General features: G+C 43.4%; 17 non-coding genes across 17 annotated transcripts; 4 read left to right on the plus strand and 13 right to left on the minus strand.

Annotated features, from left to right (window-relative positions):
* Window positions 1-134: 134 nt before the first annotated feature.
* Window positions 135-206, minus strand: TRNAT-CGU (transfer RNA threonine (anticodon CGU)). Its single transcript has one exon. It is a non-coding gene; the product is annotated as a tRNA-Thr (tRNA).
* A 546-nt stretch (window positions 207-752) lies between these two features.
* On the minus strand, window positions 753-834 carry TRNAS-GCU (transfer RNA serine (anticodon GCU)). Its single transcript has one exon. It is a non-coding gene; the product is annotated as a tRNA-Ser (tRNA).
* Window positions 835-1,521: 687 nt separating this feature from the next.
* Window positions 1,522-1,593, minus strand: TRNAT-UGU (transfer RNA threonine (anticodon UGU)). Its single transcript has one exon. It is a non-coding gene; the product is annotated as a tRNA-Thr (tRNA).
* Window positions 1,594-2,615: 1,022 nt separating this feature from the next.
* Window positions 2,616-2,710, plus strand: TRNAI-UAU (transfer RNA isoleucine (anticodon UAU)). Its single transcript has 2 exons — window positions 2,616-2,653; window positions 2,675-2,710. It is a non-coding gene; the product is annotated as a tRNA-Ile (tRNA).
* Window positions 2,711-4,198: 1,488 nt separating this feature from the next.
* TRNAT-CGU (transfer RNA threonine (anticodon CGU)) lies at window positions 4,199-4,270 on the minus strand. Its single transcript has one exon. It is a non-coding gene; the product is annotated as a tRNA-Thr (tRNA).
* Window positions 4,271-4,816: 546 nt separating this feature from the next.
* Window positions 4,817-4,898, minus strand: TRNAS-GCU (transfer RNA serine (anticodon GCU)). Its single transcript has one exon. It is a non-coding gene; the product is annotated as a tRNA-Ser (tRNA).
* Window positions 4,899-5,585: 687 nt separating this feature from the next.
* TRNAT-UGU (transfer RNA threonine (anticodon UGU)) lies at window positions 5,586-5,657 on the minus strand. The gene has a single exon. It is a non-coding gene; the product is annotated as a tRNA-Thr (tRNA).
* A 1,022-nt stretch (window positions 5,658-6,679) lies between these two features.
* TRNAI-UAU (transfer RNA isoleucine (anticodon UAU)) lies at window positions 6,680-6,774 on the plus strand. The gene is made up of 2 exons: window positions 6,680-6,717; window positions 6,739-6,774. It is a non-coding gene; the product is annotated as a tRNA-Ile (tRNA).
* A 1,488-nt stretch (window positions 6,775-8,262) lies between these two features.
* On the minus strand, window positions 8,263-8,334 carry TRNAT-CGU (transfer RNA threonine (anticodon CGU)). Its single transcript has one exon. It is a non-coding gene; the product is annotated as a tRNA-Thr (tRNA).
* A 546-nt stretch (window positions 8,335-8,880) lies between these two features.
* Window positions 8,881-8,962, minus strand: TRNAS-GCU (transfer RNA serine (anticodon GCU)). Its single transcript has one exon. It is a non-coding gene; the product is annotated as a tRNA-Ser (tRNA).
* A 687-nt stretch (window positions 8,963-9,649) lies between these two features.
* TRNAT-UGU (transfer RNA threonine (anticodon UGU)) lies at window positions 9,650-9,721 on the minus strand. Its single transcript has one exon. It is a non-coding gene; the product is annotated as a tRNA-Thr (tRNA).
* Window positions 9,722-10,743: 1,022 nt separating this feature from the next.
* Window positions 10,744-10,838, plus strand: TRNAI-UAU (transfer RNA isoleucine (anticodon UAU)). The gene is made up of 2 exons: window positions 10,744-10,781; window positions 10,803-10,838. It is a non-coding gene; the product is annotated as a tRNA-Ile (tRNA).
* Window positions 10,839-12,326: 1,488 nt separating this feature from the next.
* TRNAT-CGU (transfer RNA threonine (anticodon CGU)) lies at window positions 12,327-12,398 on the minus strand. The gene has a single exon. It is a non-coding gene; the product is annotated as a tRNA-Thr (tRNA).
* A 546-nt stretch (window positions 12,399-12,944) lies between these two features.
* On the minus strand, window positions 12,945-13,026 carry TRNAS-GCU (transfer RNA serine (anticodon GCU)). Its single transcript has one exon. It is a non-coding gene; the product is annotated as a tRNA-Ser (tRNA).
* A 687-nt stretch (window positions 13,027-13,713) lies between these two features.
* On the minus strand, window positions 13,714-13,785 carry TRNAT-UGU (transfer RNA threonine (anticodon UGU)). The gene has a single exon. It is a non-coding gene; the product is annotated as a tRNA-Thr (tRNA).
* A 1,022-nt stretch (window positions 13,786-14,807) lies between these two features.
* TRNAI-UAU (transfer RNA isoleucine (anticodon UAU)) lies at window positions 14,808-14,902 on the plus strand. The gene is made up of 2 exons: window positions 14,808-14,845; window positions 14,867-14,902. It is a non-coding gene; the product is annotated as a tRNA-Ile (tRNA).
* A 1,488-nt stretch (window positions 14,903-16,390) lies between these two features.
* TRNAT-CGU (transfer RNA threonine (anticodon CGU)) lies at window positions 16,391-16,462 on the minus strand. The gene has a single exon. It is a non-coding gene; the product is annotated as a tRNA-Thr (tRNA).
* Window positions 16,463-16,982: the final 520 nt, after the last annotated feature.

Raw genomic sequence — 16,982 nt, forward strand, 5'->3', positions numbered from 1 at the left:
CTTCCTCTCGAACTCTATTTCACTCCTTCTGTGGAAGACTTCAATTATGAGGATGCATCCCGTCATAAAAGGTTCTCTGTAGATGGTGCAACTCTGGCTTCTCTTCCCCGTGCTTTTTGAAAATAATCCGCCCGAGGCCCTGATGAGGTTTGAACTCATGACCCCTGGTTTACGAGACCAGTGCTCTGCCACTGAGCTACAAGGCCACCTGCTGCTTGCTCACAGCCAACAACAGAAAGTGCAAAGAAACCATGGTTTTTACCTAGGTAGATCTCCAGGTATATGAATTTCTGGTTGTGTAAAAATGGCTGTATATCTCTGCATGTGTTCAGTACGTCATCATACATCTGATTTGCGAAAGCGTGTGTGCTTATGTTGGTGATACATTGTCGGTATGCGTTTGAGTATGTACTTTTACGGGTATGTATGTATTGAGTAGGATGCTGAACAGGTTCATGAGTTTAGATAGCAGGTCAGAATGATGGCAAAAGGAACATGTAAAAGGCAGACAACTAAAAGAAAAAAGAATTTGGGATGTAAGCTTGGGAGTTTACTAACTGCGCTGATTTTGGCTCCTATAATAGTAAAGAATGGAAACCTACGAGGAAAGTCTTTGACTAATTTCATTCTCCGCCTGCACCAATGAACTTATTTTTACATCTCTATTTCTATATCTGTACTCATTCCTGTCTTTCACAGGGAGGTTGAAAGACTTTGGTCTATGTTTAAATGCAGACTATAAAGAAAAAATACGACGAAGGTGGGATTCGAACCCACGCGTGCAGAGCACAATGGATTAGCAGTCCATCGCCTTAACCACTCGGCCACCTCGTCTGTTTGGGAACGGTGCTCGAATCCCATGCTTAAAGAAGAGATAAAACAATGGTGGTGCAAAGTCAGTGAAAAATAGATCATGTTTGTCATAATAGAAACAAGATCGTTGACTCGTTCTTCCTTACCCGGCCATTGATAGATAAACACATCAAGTTGAAGTTCAGAAAAATATAACAAGAGCTCCTGGAGGGTTCACAACACTAATCCAGAGGAAGGTGCTTGAGCTTCCGTATGGCACACCATTAGTAGTAAAACCAGCATAACGCAAGCTCCAGTTTCCCAGTGTTTGGCATCATTCAACGTTTCCAGCCAAGATCAAAGTTCAGATGCTGCTGCTTCCTGTGATGTCATTGAATTTAAATAGTGAGTGATGGCAATAACCCTTTTCCAATTAAATTTTGCCACATCAACGTCCCTGAAAATAGAGAAAGGCGTGCAACCCAGAACCGCTGTACTGTTCAATAGAGTAAGGGCTTCACCGTGATCATCTGCATCTGTCATCACAAAATTATCAAGGTCTTTTTCTTGAAGAAATTAGGTCCAGAAAGCCGACCTTCCCCACAGACTATTCAGACACCTTGCGCTTGTGGCTTTGTTATAGGCCCGAATCCATTGGTAAAAGGTTGCACAGGTACAATGTGCAATATCAGTTCCTATTCAACAATGTTCAAGAAAATTACCATTTGGAGGCCCTGATGAGGATCGAACTCACGACCCCTGGTTTACAAGACCAGTGCTCTGCCACTGAGCTACAGAGCCCCTCAGGTTACGACGCATAACAGCAACACAACGAGCACACAACATGATGTTTACTGGGTAGACATATTTGAAGGGTGTGTGAGAATGTATGTATATGATTGTGATTTGACCTGTTTTTTTCTGGCCGATTTTTTGAGGAGCAGCTAATTTGTGCGTATTCCGTGCAATTTTAGGGTGACTAATGAGGAGATGTGATGCGTGAAAGTTGAAAAAAACATGTACATGGCAGCAGAGAGACAATATGGATATTACCTTTGCTTTTTTAAATTTCTATCCGGATTCTGGCTCAAAGGGTAGTCAAGCACAGCAGATTGCATTCCTGCCAGTAACACGACAACCTTGTTTGTGTCCTTCTTAATCAACTAACATGCATATTTTCACTTTTGTCTGTATGTTCTTTGAAAGCCAATGGCAATGGTGCTTAGAGCAATGCAGATGTTTAAAAAAGATTTCAAAAGTTAAAATCGACAAAGGTGGGATTCGAAACCACGCGTGTACAGCAGATTAGCAGTCCATCGCCTTAACCACTCGGCCACCTCGTCTACAGGGATTATGTTAGGCATTCAAGTCTTTACAGGTAATAACACAAACATCTTCAAAATAGAACCACAATGCGTTCCTTGTTGAGGTACATCCAGCCGTTTGCAGGAAAACTGCCTCACTTGCTGTTGAGAAAAATTCATCAAAGTCCTGGGGTGTTTATAGGCATCGCCAAGATGACATTGGGAGGTGTTTCAATTGACACGTGTTGAATATGAGGAAGAGCATCATGCTGGCTCCAGTGGCACTGCCTGCAGCATGACAAAAATGTAGAAGGGACATTTGACTGCACCATTGGCTGAACATCAGTGGCAAAGTGTATATCAGGCTAAAAGGTAAGCTCCAGTGGCACAATATGGGCACTACAAGGCACCCATAATTTGGTGTCAGCTAAAAAGACAATGCCAGAGCTTGTGGGTGCTTTTGTACACTTGTGTGTGTGTTTGTGGGTGTAGTTTCATGTCGAAAACCAAAACACAGCAGCTCCAGTGGCGCAATCGGTTAGCGCGCGGTACTTATACAGCAGTACATGCAGTGAGCAATGCCGAGGTTGTGAGTTCAAGCCTCACCTGGAGCAACTTTGGAACTTTTTACTAATTCACCTCAAAACTGAATTATTGAACCAATAAATGTTCTGGACATTTTTTGGTTCACCTCAAGGTTTCCTTGATTGTCAGTTAATGTTGTATGACAGCTCCTCTGCCTTTTAGACATGGAATACTCATTGCAAGTTATTTATGGGGTGTTTGCGCTTTAAATACAGCTACGGAGGGTTTTTGAAAATAGAACAGAAAATAAAAAATGTCAACTGTTATTATACTCCATTTTCTGCTGAGCACCACTTACGGAAGACATTTGTAAAGGTAGAAAAAGGGTTACTGGAGTAGGATCCAGGAGACAATATCAACTTACAAAGAATAATGTTGTCTATTTACTGCATTATCGCCTTTGAAGCAAACCTCTGAGAATAAATACCCTTTCACTAATCAGGCAGTCACTTTGATAAAATCAAGCAGAACAAGGATGCTGATAGGAACTCGCCTCATTTGCATATGGGCTAGGGCTTCTGGGAGCCATGAGAATTAGGAGTTGAAGGTTTTGCAGATCGAGATTGCTAAAGGGCTGGGCATTTGCACAGACCTCTCCATGCCTGATTGGTGCCGAAGGTTAGTTGCAAGTGGTCCCCTGCTCACCCTACCTTACACAGGGCCATGCCCAGTTAGGCCCCTCAGGGCTAGGCCCGGCAGGGCTAAGCCCGGCGTTCGTCAGGCGAAGTGCCTGGACCCCTGCTCATCATACCTCAGAATCTGGTCTAGCTATTGCAGACATGGGGAATGGTGCTTATATCCCATTGACAGCGCCCACAAGCTGCATACTAATAGCCAATGATGTGTGAATGCGGTCAGGGTAGCAGACATATAGAACAATTGGGTGGGTTCGCTTCCGAACTGGATGCACAGGAGCAGGAGAGAATGGCTGTTGGCGATGTATGCAACTTGCTCTGCGTGAACACATCTACCGACCCCTTCCCCTACACACACGGGCACATACACACACACACACACACATAGCCATTGGAGCTATGCAGAGCTAATCAGAAAGATTGGTAATCATTAGAACATGAAAGATATGTGTTCATTTTTTATTAAACTTGTGGACTCCCGCAGAAACGGAGGGACTCACATCTCTAATTGAGGCTTGCTTACCTCTATACAAATGTGTTTGCTGGCTGTCTTTCTTCAACTGGTATGTGCGGTTGTGTCTGTCTTTGTCTTTCAACACGCCTGGCACGTTTACATTATCAAAGAGATGATTGTATGGAGATGGGGAACACCCCTCCGTTGCATTGTGAACTTGAACAGTCTTTTCACCAAAGCAGCTACATGCGACATTGCAAGGTTTTTGTCAGTCTTTGCCTGAAAACATTAGGCCTTCCTCTCGAACTCTATTTCACTCCTTCTGTGGAAGACTTCAATTATGAGGATGCATCCCGTCATAAAAGGTTCTCTGTAGATGGTGCAACTCTGGCTTCTCTTCCCCGTGCTTTTTGAAAATAATCCGCCCGAGGCCCTGATGAGGTTTGAACTCATGACCCCTGGTTTACGAGACCAGTGCTCTGCCACTGAGCTACAAGGCCACCTGCTGCTTGCTCACAGCCAACAACAGAAAGTGCAAAGAAACCATGGTTTTTACCTAGGTAGATCTCCAGGTATATGAATTTCTGGTTGTGTAAAAATGGCTGTATATCTCTGCATGTGTTCAGTACGTCATCATACATCTGATTTGCGAAAGCGTGTGTGCTTATGTTGGTGATACATTGTCGGTATGCGTTTGAGTATGTACTTTTACGGGTATGTATGTATTGAGTAGGATGCTGAACAGGTTCATGAGTTTAGATAGCAGGTCAGAATGATGGCAAAAGGAACATGTAAAAGGCAGACAACTAAAAGAAAAAAGAATTTGGGATGTAAGCTTGGGAGTTTACTAACTGCGCTGATTTTGGCTCCTATAATAGTAAAGAATGGAAACCTACGAGGAAAGTCTTTGACTAATTTCATTCTCCGCCTGCACCAATGAACTTATTTTTACATCTCTATTTCCATATCTGTACTCATTCCTGTCTTTCACAGGGAGGTTGAAAGACTTTGGTCTATGTTTAAATGCAGACTATAAAGAAAAAATACGACGAAGGTGGGATTCGAACCCACGCGTGCAGAGCACAATGGATTAGCAGTCCATCGCCTTAACCACTCGGCCACCTTGTCTGTTTGGGAACGGTGCTCGAATCCCATGCTTAAAGAAGAGATAAAACAATGGTGGTGCAAAGTCAGTGAAAAATAGATCATGTTTGTCATAATAGAAACAAGATCGTTGACTCGTTCTTCCTTACCCGGCCATTGATAGATAAACACATCAAGTTGAAGTTCAGAAAAATATAACAAGAGCTCCTGGAGGGTTCACAACACTAATCCAGAGGAAGGTGCTTGAGCTTCCGTATGGCACACCATTAGTAGTAAAACCAGCATAACGCAAGCTCCAGTTTCCCAGTGTTTGGCATCATTCAACGTTTCCAGCCAAGATCAAAGTTCAGATGCTGCTGCTTCCTGTGATGTCATTGAATTTAAATAGTGAGTGATGGCAATAACCCTTTTCCAATTAAATTTTGCCACATCAACGTCCCTGAAAATAGAGAAAGGCGTGCAACCCAGAACCGCTGTACTGTTCAATAGAGTAAGGGCTTCACCGTGATCATCTGCATCTGTCATCACAAAATTATCAAGGTCTTTTTCTTGAAGAAATTAGGTCCAGAAAGCCGACCTTCCCCACAGACTATTCAGACACCTTGCGCTTGTGGCTTTGTTATAGGCCCGAATCCATTGGTAAAAGGTTGCACAGGTACAATGTGCAATATCAGTTCCTATTCAACAATGTTCAAGAAAATTACCATTTGGAGGCCCTGATGAGGATCGAACTCACGACCCCTGGTTTACAAGACCAGTGCTCTGCCACTGAGCTACAGAGCCCCTCAGGTTACGACGCATAACAGCAACACAACGAGCACACAACATGATGTTTACTGGGTAGACATATTTGAAGGGTGTGTGAGAATGTATGTATATGATTGTGATTTGACCTGTTTTTTTCTGGCCGATTTTTTGAGGAGCAGCTAATTTGTGCGTATTCCGTGCAATTTTAGGGTGACTAATGAGGAGATGTGATGCGTGAAAGTTGAAAAAAACATGTACATGGCAGCAGAGAGACAATATGGATATTACCTTTGCTTTTTTAAATTTCTATCCGGATTCTGGCTCAAAGGGTAGTCAAGCACAGCAGATTGCATTCCTGCCAGTAACACGACAACCTTGTTTGTGTCCTTCTTAATCAACTAACATGCATATTTTCACTTTTGTCTGTATGTTCTTTGAAAGCCAATGGCAATGGTGCTTAGAGCAATGCAGATGTTTAAAAAAGATTTCAAAAGTTAAAATCGACAAAGGTGGGATTCGAAACCACGCGTGTACAGCAGATTAGCAGTCCATCGCCTTAACCACTCGGCCACCTCGTCTACAGGGATTATGTTAGGCATTCAAGTCTTTACAGGTAATAACACAAACATCTTCAAAATAGAACCACAATGCGTTCCTTGTTGAGGTACATCCAGCCGTTTGCAGGAAAACTGCCTCACTTGCTGTTGAGAAAAATTCATCAAAGTCCTGGGGTGTTTATAGGCATCGCCAAGATGACATTGGGAGGTGTTTCAATTGACACGTGTTGAATATGAGGAAGAGCATCATGCTGGCTCCAGTGGCACTGCCTGCAGCATGACAAAAATGTAGAAGGGACATTTGACTGCACCATTGGCTGAACATCAGTGGCAAAGTGTATATCAGGCTAAAAGGTAAGCTCCAGTGGCACAATATGGGCACTACAAGGCACCCATAATTTGGTGTCAGCTAAAAAGACAATGCCAGAGCTTGTGGGTGCTTTTGTACACTTGTGTGTGTGTTTGTGGGTGTAGTTTCATGTCGAAAACCAAAACACAGCAGCTCCAGTGGCGCAATCGGTTAGCGCGCGGTACTTATACAGCAGTACATGCAGTGAGCAATGCCGAGGTTGTGAGTTCAAGCCTCACCTGGAGCAACTTTGGAACTTTTTACTAATTCACCTCAAAACTGAATTATTGAACCAATAAATGTTCTGGACATTTTTTGGTTCACCTCAAGGTTTCCTTGATTGTCAGTTAATGTTGTATGACAGCTCCTCTGCCTTTTAGACATGGAATACTCATTGCAAGTTATTTATGGGGTGTTTGCGCTTTAAATACAGCTACGGAGGGTTTTTGAAAATAGAACAGAAAATAAAAAATGTCAACTGTTATTATACTCCATTTTCTGCTGAGCACCACTTACGGAAGACATTTGTAAAGGTAGAAAAAGGGTTACTGGAGTAGGATCCAGGAGACAATATCAACTTACAAAGAATAATGTTGTCTATTTACTGCATTATCGCCTTTGAAGCAAACCTCTGAGAATAAATACCCTTTCACTAATCAGGCAGTCACTTTGATAAAATCAAGCAGAACAAGGATGCTGATAGGAACTCGCCTCATTTGCATATGGGCTAGGGCTTCTGGGAGCCATGAGAATTAGGAGTTGAAGGTTTTGCAGATCGAGATTGCTAAAGGGCTGGGCATTTGCACAGACCTCTCCATGCCTGATTGGTGCCGAAGGTTAGTTGCAAGTGGTCCCCTGCTCACCCTACCTTACACAGGGCCATGCCCAGTTAGGCCCCTCAGGGCTAGGCCCGGCAGGGCTAAGCCCGGCGTTCGTCAGGCGAAGTGCCTGGACCCCTGCTCATCATACCTCAGAATCTGGTCTAGCTATTGCAGACATGGGGAATGGTGCTTATATCCCATTGACAGCGCCCACAAGCTGCATACTAATAGCCAATGATGTGTGAATGCGGTCAGGGTAGCAGACATATAGAACAATTGGGTGGGTTCGCTTCCGAACTGGATGCACAGGAGCAGGAGAGAATGGCTGTTGGCGATGTATGCAACTTGCTCTGCGTGAACACATCTACCGACCCCTTCCCCTACACACACGGGCACATACACACACACACACACACATAGCCATTGGAGCTATGCAGAGCTAATCAGAAAGATTGGTAATCATTAGAACATGAAAGATATGTGTTCATTTTTTATTAAACTTGTGGACTCCCGCAGAAACGGAGGGACTCACATCTCTAATTGAGGCTTGCTTACCTCTATACAAATGTGTTTGCTGGCTGTCTTTCTTCAACTGGTATGTGCGGTTGTGTCTGTCTTTGTCTTTCAACACGCCTGGCACGTTTACATTATCAAAGAGATGATTGTATGGAGATGGGGAACACCCCTCCGTTGCATTGTGAACTTGAACAGTCTTTTCACCAAAGCAGCTACATGCGACATTGCAAGGTTTTTGTCAGTCTTTGCCTGAAAACATTAGGCCTTCCTCTCGAACTCTATTTCACTCCTTCTGTGGAAGACTTCAATTATGAGGATGCATCCCGTCATAAAAGGTTCTCTGTAGATGGTGCAACTCTGGCTTCTCTTCCCCGTGCTTTTTGAAAATAATCCGCCCGAGGCCCTGATGAGGTTTGAACTCATGACCCCTGGTTTACGAGACCAGTGCTCTGCCACTGAGCTACAAGGCCACCTGCTGCTTGCTCACAGCCAACAACAGAAAGTGCAAAGAAACCATGGTTTTTACCTAGGTAGATCTCCAGGTATATGAATTTCTGGTTGTGTAAAAATGGCTGTATATCTCTGCATGTGTTCAGTACGTCATCATACATCTGATTTGCGAAAGCGTGTGTGCTTATGTTGGTGATACATTGTCGGTATGCGTTTGAGTATGTACTTTTACGGGTATGTATGTATTGAGTAGGATGCTGAACAGGTTCATGAGTTTAGATAGCAGGTCAGAATGATGGCAAAAGGAACATGTAAAAGGCAGACAACTAAAAGAAAAAAGAATTTGGGATGTAAGCTTGGGAGTTTACTAACTGCGCTGATTTTGGCTCCTATAATAGTAAAGAATGGAAACCTACGAGGAAAGTCTTTGACTAATTTCATTCTCCGCCTGCACCAATGAACTTATTTTTACATCTCTATTTCCATATCTGTACTCATTCCTGTCTTTCACAGGGAGGTTGAAAGACTTTGGTCTATGTTTAAATGCAGACTATAAACAAAAAATACGACGAAGGTGGGATTCGAACCCACGCGTGCAGAGCACAATGGATTAGCAGTCCATCGCCTTAACCACTCGGCCACCTCGTCTGTTTGGGAACGGTGCTCGAATCCCATGCTTAAAGAAGAGATAAAACAATGGTGGTGCAAAGTCAGTGAAAAATAGATCATGTTTGTCATAATAGAAACAAGATCGTTGACTCGTTCTTCCTTACCCGGCCATTGATAGATAAACACATCAAGTTGAAGTTCAGAAAAATATAACAAGAGCTCCTGGAGGGTTCACAACACTAATCCAGAGGAAGGTGCTTGAGCTTCCGTATGGCACACCATTAGTAGTAAAACCAGCATAACGCAAGCTCCAGTTTCCCAGTGTTTGGCATCATTCAACGTTTCCAGCCAAGATCAAAGTTCAGATGCTGCTGCTTCCTGTGATGTCATTGAATTTAAATAGTGAGTGATGGCAATAACCCTTTTCCAATTAAATTTTGCCACATCAACGTCCCTGAAAATAGAGAAAGGCGTGCAACCCAGAACCGCTGTACTGTTCAATAGAGTAAGGGCTTCACCGTGATCATCTGCATCTGTCATCACAAAATTATCAAGGTCTTTTTCTTGAAGAAATTAGGTCCAGAAAGCCGACCTTCCCCACAGACTATTCAGACACCTTGCGCTTGTGGCTTTGTTATAGGCCCGAATCCATTGGTAAAAGGTTGCACAGGTACAATGTGCAATATCAGTTCCTATTCAACAATGTTCAAGAAAATTACCATTTGGAGGCCCTGATGAGGATCAAACTCATGACCCCTGGTTTACAAGACCAGTGCTCTGCCACTGAGCTACAGAGCCCCTCAGGTTACGACGCATAACAGCAACACAACGAGCACACAACATGATGTTTACTGGGTAGACATATTTGAAGGGTGTGTGAGAATGTATGTATATGATTGTGATTTGACCTGTTTTTTTCTGGCCGATTTTTTGAGGAGCAGCTAATTTGTGCGTATTCCGTGCAATTTTAGGGTGACTAATGAGGAGATGTGATGCGTGAAAGTTGAAAAAAACATGTACATGGCAGCAGAGAGACAATATGGATATTACCTTTGCTTTTTTAAATTTCTATCCGGATTCTGGCTCAAAGGGTAGTCAAGCACAGCAGATTGCATTCCTGCCAGTAACACGACAACCTTGTTTGTGTCCTTCTTAATCAACTAACATGCATATTTTCACTTTTGTCTGTATGTTCTTTGAAAGCCAATGGCAATGGTGCTTAGAGCAATGCAGATGTTTAAAAAAGATTTCAAAAGTTAAAATCGACAAAGGTGGGATTCGAAACCACGCGTGTACAGCAGATTAGCAGTCCATCGCCTTAACCACTCGGCCACCTCGTCTACAGGGATTATGTTAGGCATTCAAGTCTTTACAGGTAATAACACAAACATCTTCAAAATAGAACCACAATGCGTTCCTTGTTGAGGTACATCCAGCCGTTTGCAGGAAAACTGCCTCACTTGCTGTTGAGAAAAATTCATCAAAGTCCTGGGGTGTTTATAGGCATCGCCAAGATGACATTGGGAGGTGTTTCAATTGACACGTGTTGAATATGAGGAAGAGCATCATGCTGGCTCCAGTGGCACTGCCTGCAGCATGACAAAAATGTAGAAGGGACATTTGACTGCACCATTGGCTGAACATCAGTGGCAAAGTGTATATCAGGCTAAAAGGTAAGCTCCAGTGGCACAATATGGGCACTACAAGGCACCCATAATTTGGTGTCAGCTAAAAAGACAATGCCAGAGCTTGTGGGTGCTTTTGTACACTTGTGTGTGTGTTTGTGGGTGTAGTTTCATGTCGAAAACCAAAACACAGCAGCTCCAGTGGCGCAATCGGTTAGCGCGCGGTACTTATACAGCAGTACATGCAGTGAGCAATGCCGAGGTTGTGAGTTCAAGCCTCACCTGGAGCAACTTTGGAACTTTTTACTAATTCACCTCAAAACTGAATTATTGAACCAATAAATGTTCTGGACATTTTTTGGTTCACCTCAAGGTTTCCTTGATTGTCAGTTAATGTTGTATGACAGCTCCTCTGCCTTTTAGACATGGAATACTCATTGCAAGTTATTTATGGGGTGTTTGCGCTTTAAAAACAGCTACGGAGGGTTTTTGAAAATAGAACAGAAAATAAAAAATGTCAACTGTTATTATACTCCATTTTCTGCTGAGCACCACTTACGGAAGACATTTGTAAAGGTAGAAAAAGGGTTACTGGAGTAGGATCCAGGAGACAATATCAACTTACAAAGAATAATGTTGTCTATTTACTGCATTATCGCCTTTGAAGCAAACCTCTGAGAATAAATACCCTTTCACTAATGAGGCAGTCACTTTGATAAAATCAAGCAGAACAAGGATGCTGATAGGAACTCGCCTCATTTGCATATGGGCTAGGGCTTCTGGGAGCCATGAGAATTAGGAGTTGAAGGTTTTGCAGATCGAGATTGCTAAAGGGCTGGGCATTTGCACAGACCTCTCCATGCCTGATTGGTGCCGAAGGTTAGTTGCAAGTGGTCCCCTGCTCACCCTACCTTACACAGGGCCATGCCCAGTTAGGCCCCTCAGGGCTAGGCCCGGCAGGGCTAAGCCCGGCGTTCGTCAGGCGAAGTGCCTGGACCCCTGCTCATCATACCTCAGAATCTGGTCTAGCTATTGCAGACATGGGGAATGGTGCTTATATCCCATTGACAGCGCCCACAAGCTGCATACTAATAGCCAATGATGTGTGAATGCGGTCAGGGTAGCAGACATATAGAACAATTGGGTGGGTTCGCTTCCGAACTGGATGCACAGGAGCAGGAGAGAATGGCTGTTGGCGATGTATGCAACTTGCTCTGCGTGAACACATCTACCGACCCCTTCCCCTACACACACGGGCACATACACACACACACACACACATAGCCATTGGAGCTATGCAGAGCTAATCAGAAAGATTGGTAATCATTAGAACATGAAAGATATGTGTTCATTTTTTATTAAACTTGTGGACTCCCGCAGAAACGGAGGGACTCACATCTCTAATTGAGGCTTGCTTACCTCTATACAAATGTGTTTGCTGGCTGTCTTTCTTCAACTGGTATGTGCGGTTGTGTCTGTCTTTGTCTTTCAACACGCCTGGCACGTTTACATTATCAAAGAGATGATTGTATGGAGATGGGGAACACCCCTCCGTTGCATTGTGAACTTGAACAGTCTTTTCACCAAAGCAGCTACATGCGACATTGCAAGGTTTTTGTCAGTCTTTGCCTGAAAACATTAGGCCTTCCTCTCGAACTCTATTTCACTCCTTCTGTGGAAGACTTCAATTATGAGGATGCATCCCGTCATAAAAGGTTCTCTGTAGATGGTGCAACTCTGGCTTCTCTTCCCCGTGCTTTTTGAAAATAATCCGCCCGAGGCCCTGATGAGGTTTGAACTCATGACCCCTGGTTTACGAGACCAGTGCTCTGCCACTGAGCTACAAGGCCACCTGCTGCTTGCTCACAGCCAACAACAGAAAGTGCAAAGAAACCATGGTTTTTACCTAGGTAGATCTCCAGGTATATGAATTTCTGGTTGTGTAAAAATGGCTGTATATCTCTGCATGTGTTCAGTACGTCATCATACATCTGATTTGCGAAAGCGTGTGTGCTTATGTTGGTGATACATTGTCGGTATGCGTTTGAGTATGTACTTTTACGGGTATGTATGTATTGAGTAGGATGCTGAACAGGTTCATGAGTTTAGATAGCAGGTCAGAATGATGGCAAAAGGAACATGTAAAAGGCAGACAACTAAAAGAAAAAAGAATTTGGGATGTAAGCTTGGGAGTTTACTAACTGCGCTGATTTTGGCTCCTATAATAGTAAAGAATGGAAACCTACGAGGAAAGTCTTTGACTAATTTCATTCTCCGCCTGCACCAATGAACTTATTTTTACATCTCTATTTCCATATCTGTACTCATTCCTGTCTTTCACAGGGAGGTTGAAAGACTTTGGTCTATGTTTAAATGCAGACTATAAAGAAAAAATACGACGAAGGTGGGATTCGAACCCACGCGTGCAGAGCACAATGGATTAGCAGTCCATCGCCTTAACCACTCGGCCACCTCGTCTGTTTGGGAACGGTGCTCGAATCCCATGCTTAAAGAAGAGATAAAACAATGGTGGTGCAAAGTCAGTGAAAAATAGATCATGTTTGTCATAATAGAAACAAGATCGTTGACTCGTTCTTCCTTACCCGGCCATTGATAGATAAACACATCAAGTTGAAGTTCAGAAAAATATAACAAGAGCTCCTGGAGGGTTCACAACACTAATCCAGAGGAAGGTGCTTGAGCTTCCGTATGGCACACCATTAGTAGTAAAACCAGCATAACGCAAGCTCCAGTTTCCCAGTGTTTGGCATCATTCAACGTTTCCAGCCAAGATCAAAGTTCAGATGCTGCTGCTTCCTGTGATGTCATTGAATTTAAATAGTGAGTGATGGCAATAACCCTTTTCCAATTAAATTTTGCCACATCAACGTCCCTGAAAATAGAGAAAGGCGTGCAACCCAGAACCGCTGTACTGTTCAATAGAGTAAGGGCTTCACCGTGATCATCTGCATCTGTCATCACAAAATTATCAAGGTCTTTTTCTTGAAGAAATTAGGTCCAGAAAGCCGACCTTCCCCACAGACTATTCAGACACCTTGCGCTTGTGGCTTTGTTATAGGCCCGAATCCATTGGTAAAAGGTTGCACAGGTACAATGTGCAATATCAGTTCCTATTCAACAATGTTCAAGAAAATTACCATTTGGAGGCCCTGATGAGGATCGAACTCACGACCCCTGGTTTACAAGACCAGTGCTCTGCCACTGAGCTACAGAGCCCCTCAGGTTACGACGCATAACAGCAACACAACGAGCACACAACATGATGTTTACTGGGTAGACATATTTGAAGGGTGTGTGAGAATGTATGTATATGATTGTGATTTGACCTGTTTTTTTCTGGCCGATTTTTTGAGGAGCAGCTAATTTGTGCGTATTCCGTGCAATTTTAGGGTGACTAATGAGGAGATGTGATGCGTGAAAGTTGAAAAAAACATGTACATGGCAGCAGAGAGACAATATGGATATTACCTTTGCTTTTTTAAATTTCTATCCGGATTCTGGCTCAAAGGGTAGTCAAGCACAGCAGATTGCATTCCTGCCAGTAACACGACAACCTTGTTTGTGTCCTTCTTAATCAACTAACATGCATATTTTCACTTTTGTCTGTATGTTCTTTGAAAGCCAATGGCAATGGTGCTTAGAGCAATGCAGATGTTTAAAAAAGATTTCAAAAGTTAAAATCGACAAAGGTGGGATTCGAAACCACGCGTGTACAGCAGATTAGCAGTCCATCGCCTTAACCACTCGGCCACCTCGTCTACAGGGATTATGTTAGGCATTCAAGTCTTTACAGGTAATAACACAAACATCTTCAAAATAGAACCACAATGCGTTCCTTGTTGAGGTACATCCAGCCGTTTGCAGGAAAACTGCCTCACTTGCTGTTGAGAAAAATTCATCAAAGTCCTGGGGTGTTTATAGGCATCGCCAAGATGACATTGGGAGGTGTTTCAATTGACACGTGTTGAATATGAGGAAGAGCATCATGCTGGCTCCAGTGGCACTGCCTGCAGCATGACAAAAATGTAGAAGGGACATTTGACTGCACCATTGGCTGAACATCAGTGGCAAAGTGTATATCAGGCTAAAAGGTAAGCTCCAGTGGCACAATATGGGCACTACAAGGCACCCATAATTTGGTGTCAGCTAAAAAGACAATGCCAGAGCTTGTGGGTGCTTTTGTACACTTGTGTGTGTGTTTGTGGGTGTAGTTTCATGTCGAAAACCAAAACACAGCAGCTCCAGTGGCGCAATCGGTTAGCGCGCGGTACTTATACAGCAGTACATGCAGTGAGCAATGCCGAGGTTGTGAGTTCAAGCCTCACCTGGAGCAACTTTGGAACTTTTTACTAATTCACCTCAAAACTGAATTATTGAACCAATAAATGTTCTGGACATTTTTTGGTTCACCTCAAGGTTTCCTTGATTGTCAGTTAATGTTGTATGACAGCTCCTCTGCCTTTCAGACATGGAATACTCATTGCAAGTTATTTATGGGGTGTTTGCGCTTTAAATACAGCTACGGAGGGTTTTTGAAAATAGAACAGAAAATAAAAAATGTCAACTGTTATTATACTCCATTTTCTGCTGAGCACCACTTACGGAAGACATTTGTAAAGGTAGAAAAAGGGTTACTGGAGTAGGATCCAGGAGACAATATCAACTTACAAAGAATAATGTTGTCTATTTACTGCATTATCGCCTTTGAAGCAAACCTCTGAGAATAAATACCCTTTCACTAATCAGGCAGTCACTTTGATAAAATCAAGCAGAACAAGGATGCTGATAGGAACTCGCCTCATTTGCATATGGGCTAGGGCTTCTGGGAGCCATGAGAATTAGGAGTTGAAGGTTTTGCAGATCGAGATTGCTAAAGGGCTGGGCATTTGCACAGACCTCTCCATGCCTGATTGGTGCCGAAGGTTAGTTGCAAGTGGTCCCCTGCTCACCCTACCTTACACAGGGCCATGCCCAGTTAGGCCCCTCAGGGCTAGGCCCGGCAGGGCTAAGCCCGGCGTTCGTCAGGCGAAGTGCCTGGACCCCTGCTCATCATACCTCAGAATCTGGTCTAGCTATTGCAGACATGGGGAATGGTGCTTATATCCCATTGACAGCGCCCACAAGCTGCATACTAATAGCCAATGATGTGTGAATGCGGTCAGGGTAGCAGACATATAGAACAATTGGGTGGGTTCGCTTCCGAACTGGATGCACAGGAGCAGGAGAGAATGGCTGTTGGCGATGTATGCAACTTGCTCTGCGTGAACACATCTACCGACCCCTTCCCCTACACACACGGGCACATACACACACACACACACACATAGCCATTGGAGCTATGCAGAGCTAATCAGAAAGATTGGTAATCATTAGAACATGAAAGATATGTGTTCATTTTTTATTAAACTTGTGGACTCCCGCAGAAACGGAGGGACTCACATCTCTAATTGAGGCTTGCTTACCTCTATACAAATGTGTTTGCTGGCTGTCTTTCTTCAACTGGTATGTGCGGTTGTGTCTGTCTTTGTCTTTCAACACGCCTGGCACGTTTACATTATCAAAGAGATGATTGTATGGAGATGGGGAACACCCCTCCGTTGCATTGTGAACTTGAACAGTCTTTTCACCAAAGCAGCTACATGCGACATTGCAAGGTTTTTGTCAGTCTTTGCCTGAAAACATTAGGCCTTCCTCTCGAACTCTATTTCACTCCTTCTGTGGAAGACTTCAATTATGAGGATGCATCCCGTCATAAAAGGTTCTCTGTAGATGGTGCAACTCTGGCTTCTCTTCCCCGTGCTTTTTGAAAATAATCCGCCCGAGGCCCTGATGAGGTTTGAACTCATGACCCCTGGTTTACGAGACCAGTGCTCTGCCACTGAGCTACAAGGCCACCTGCTGCTTGCTCACAGCCAACAACAGAAAGTGCAAAGAAACCATGGTTTTTACCTAGGTAGATCTCCAGGTATATGAATTTCTGGTTGTGTAAAAATGGCTGTATATCTCTGCATGTGTTCAGTACGTCATCATACATCTGATTTGCGAAAGCGTGTGTGCTTATGTTGGTGATACATTGTCGGTATGCGTTTGAGTATGTACTTTTACGGGTATGTATGTATTGAGTAGGATGCTGAACAGGTTCATGAGTTTAGATAGCAGGTCAGAATGATGGCAAAAGGAACATGTAAAAGGCAGACAACTAAAAGAAAAAAGAATTTGGGATGTAAGCTTGGGAGTTTACTAACTGCGCTGATTTTGGCTCCTATAATAGTAAAGAATGGAAACCTACGAGGAAAGTCTTTGACTAATTTCATTCTCCGCCTGCACCAATGAACTTATTTTTACATCTCTATTTCCATATCTGTACTCATTCCTGTCTTTCACAGGGAGGTTGAAAGACTTTGGTCTATGTT

This window comes from Ambystoma mexicanum, unplaced genomic scaffold (genome assembly GCF_040938575.1).
Source record: "Ambystoma mexicanum isolate Mex_15411 unplaced genomic scaffold, UKY_AmexF1_1 Mex_scaf46, whole genome shotgun sequence".
Lineage (NCBI taxonomy): Eukaryota > Metazoa > Chordata > Amphibia > Caudata > Ambystomatidae > Ambystoma > Ambystoma mexicanum.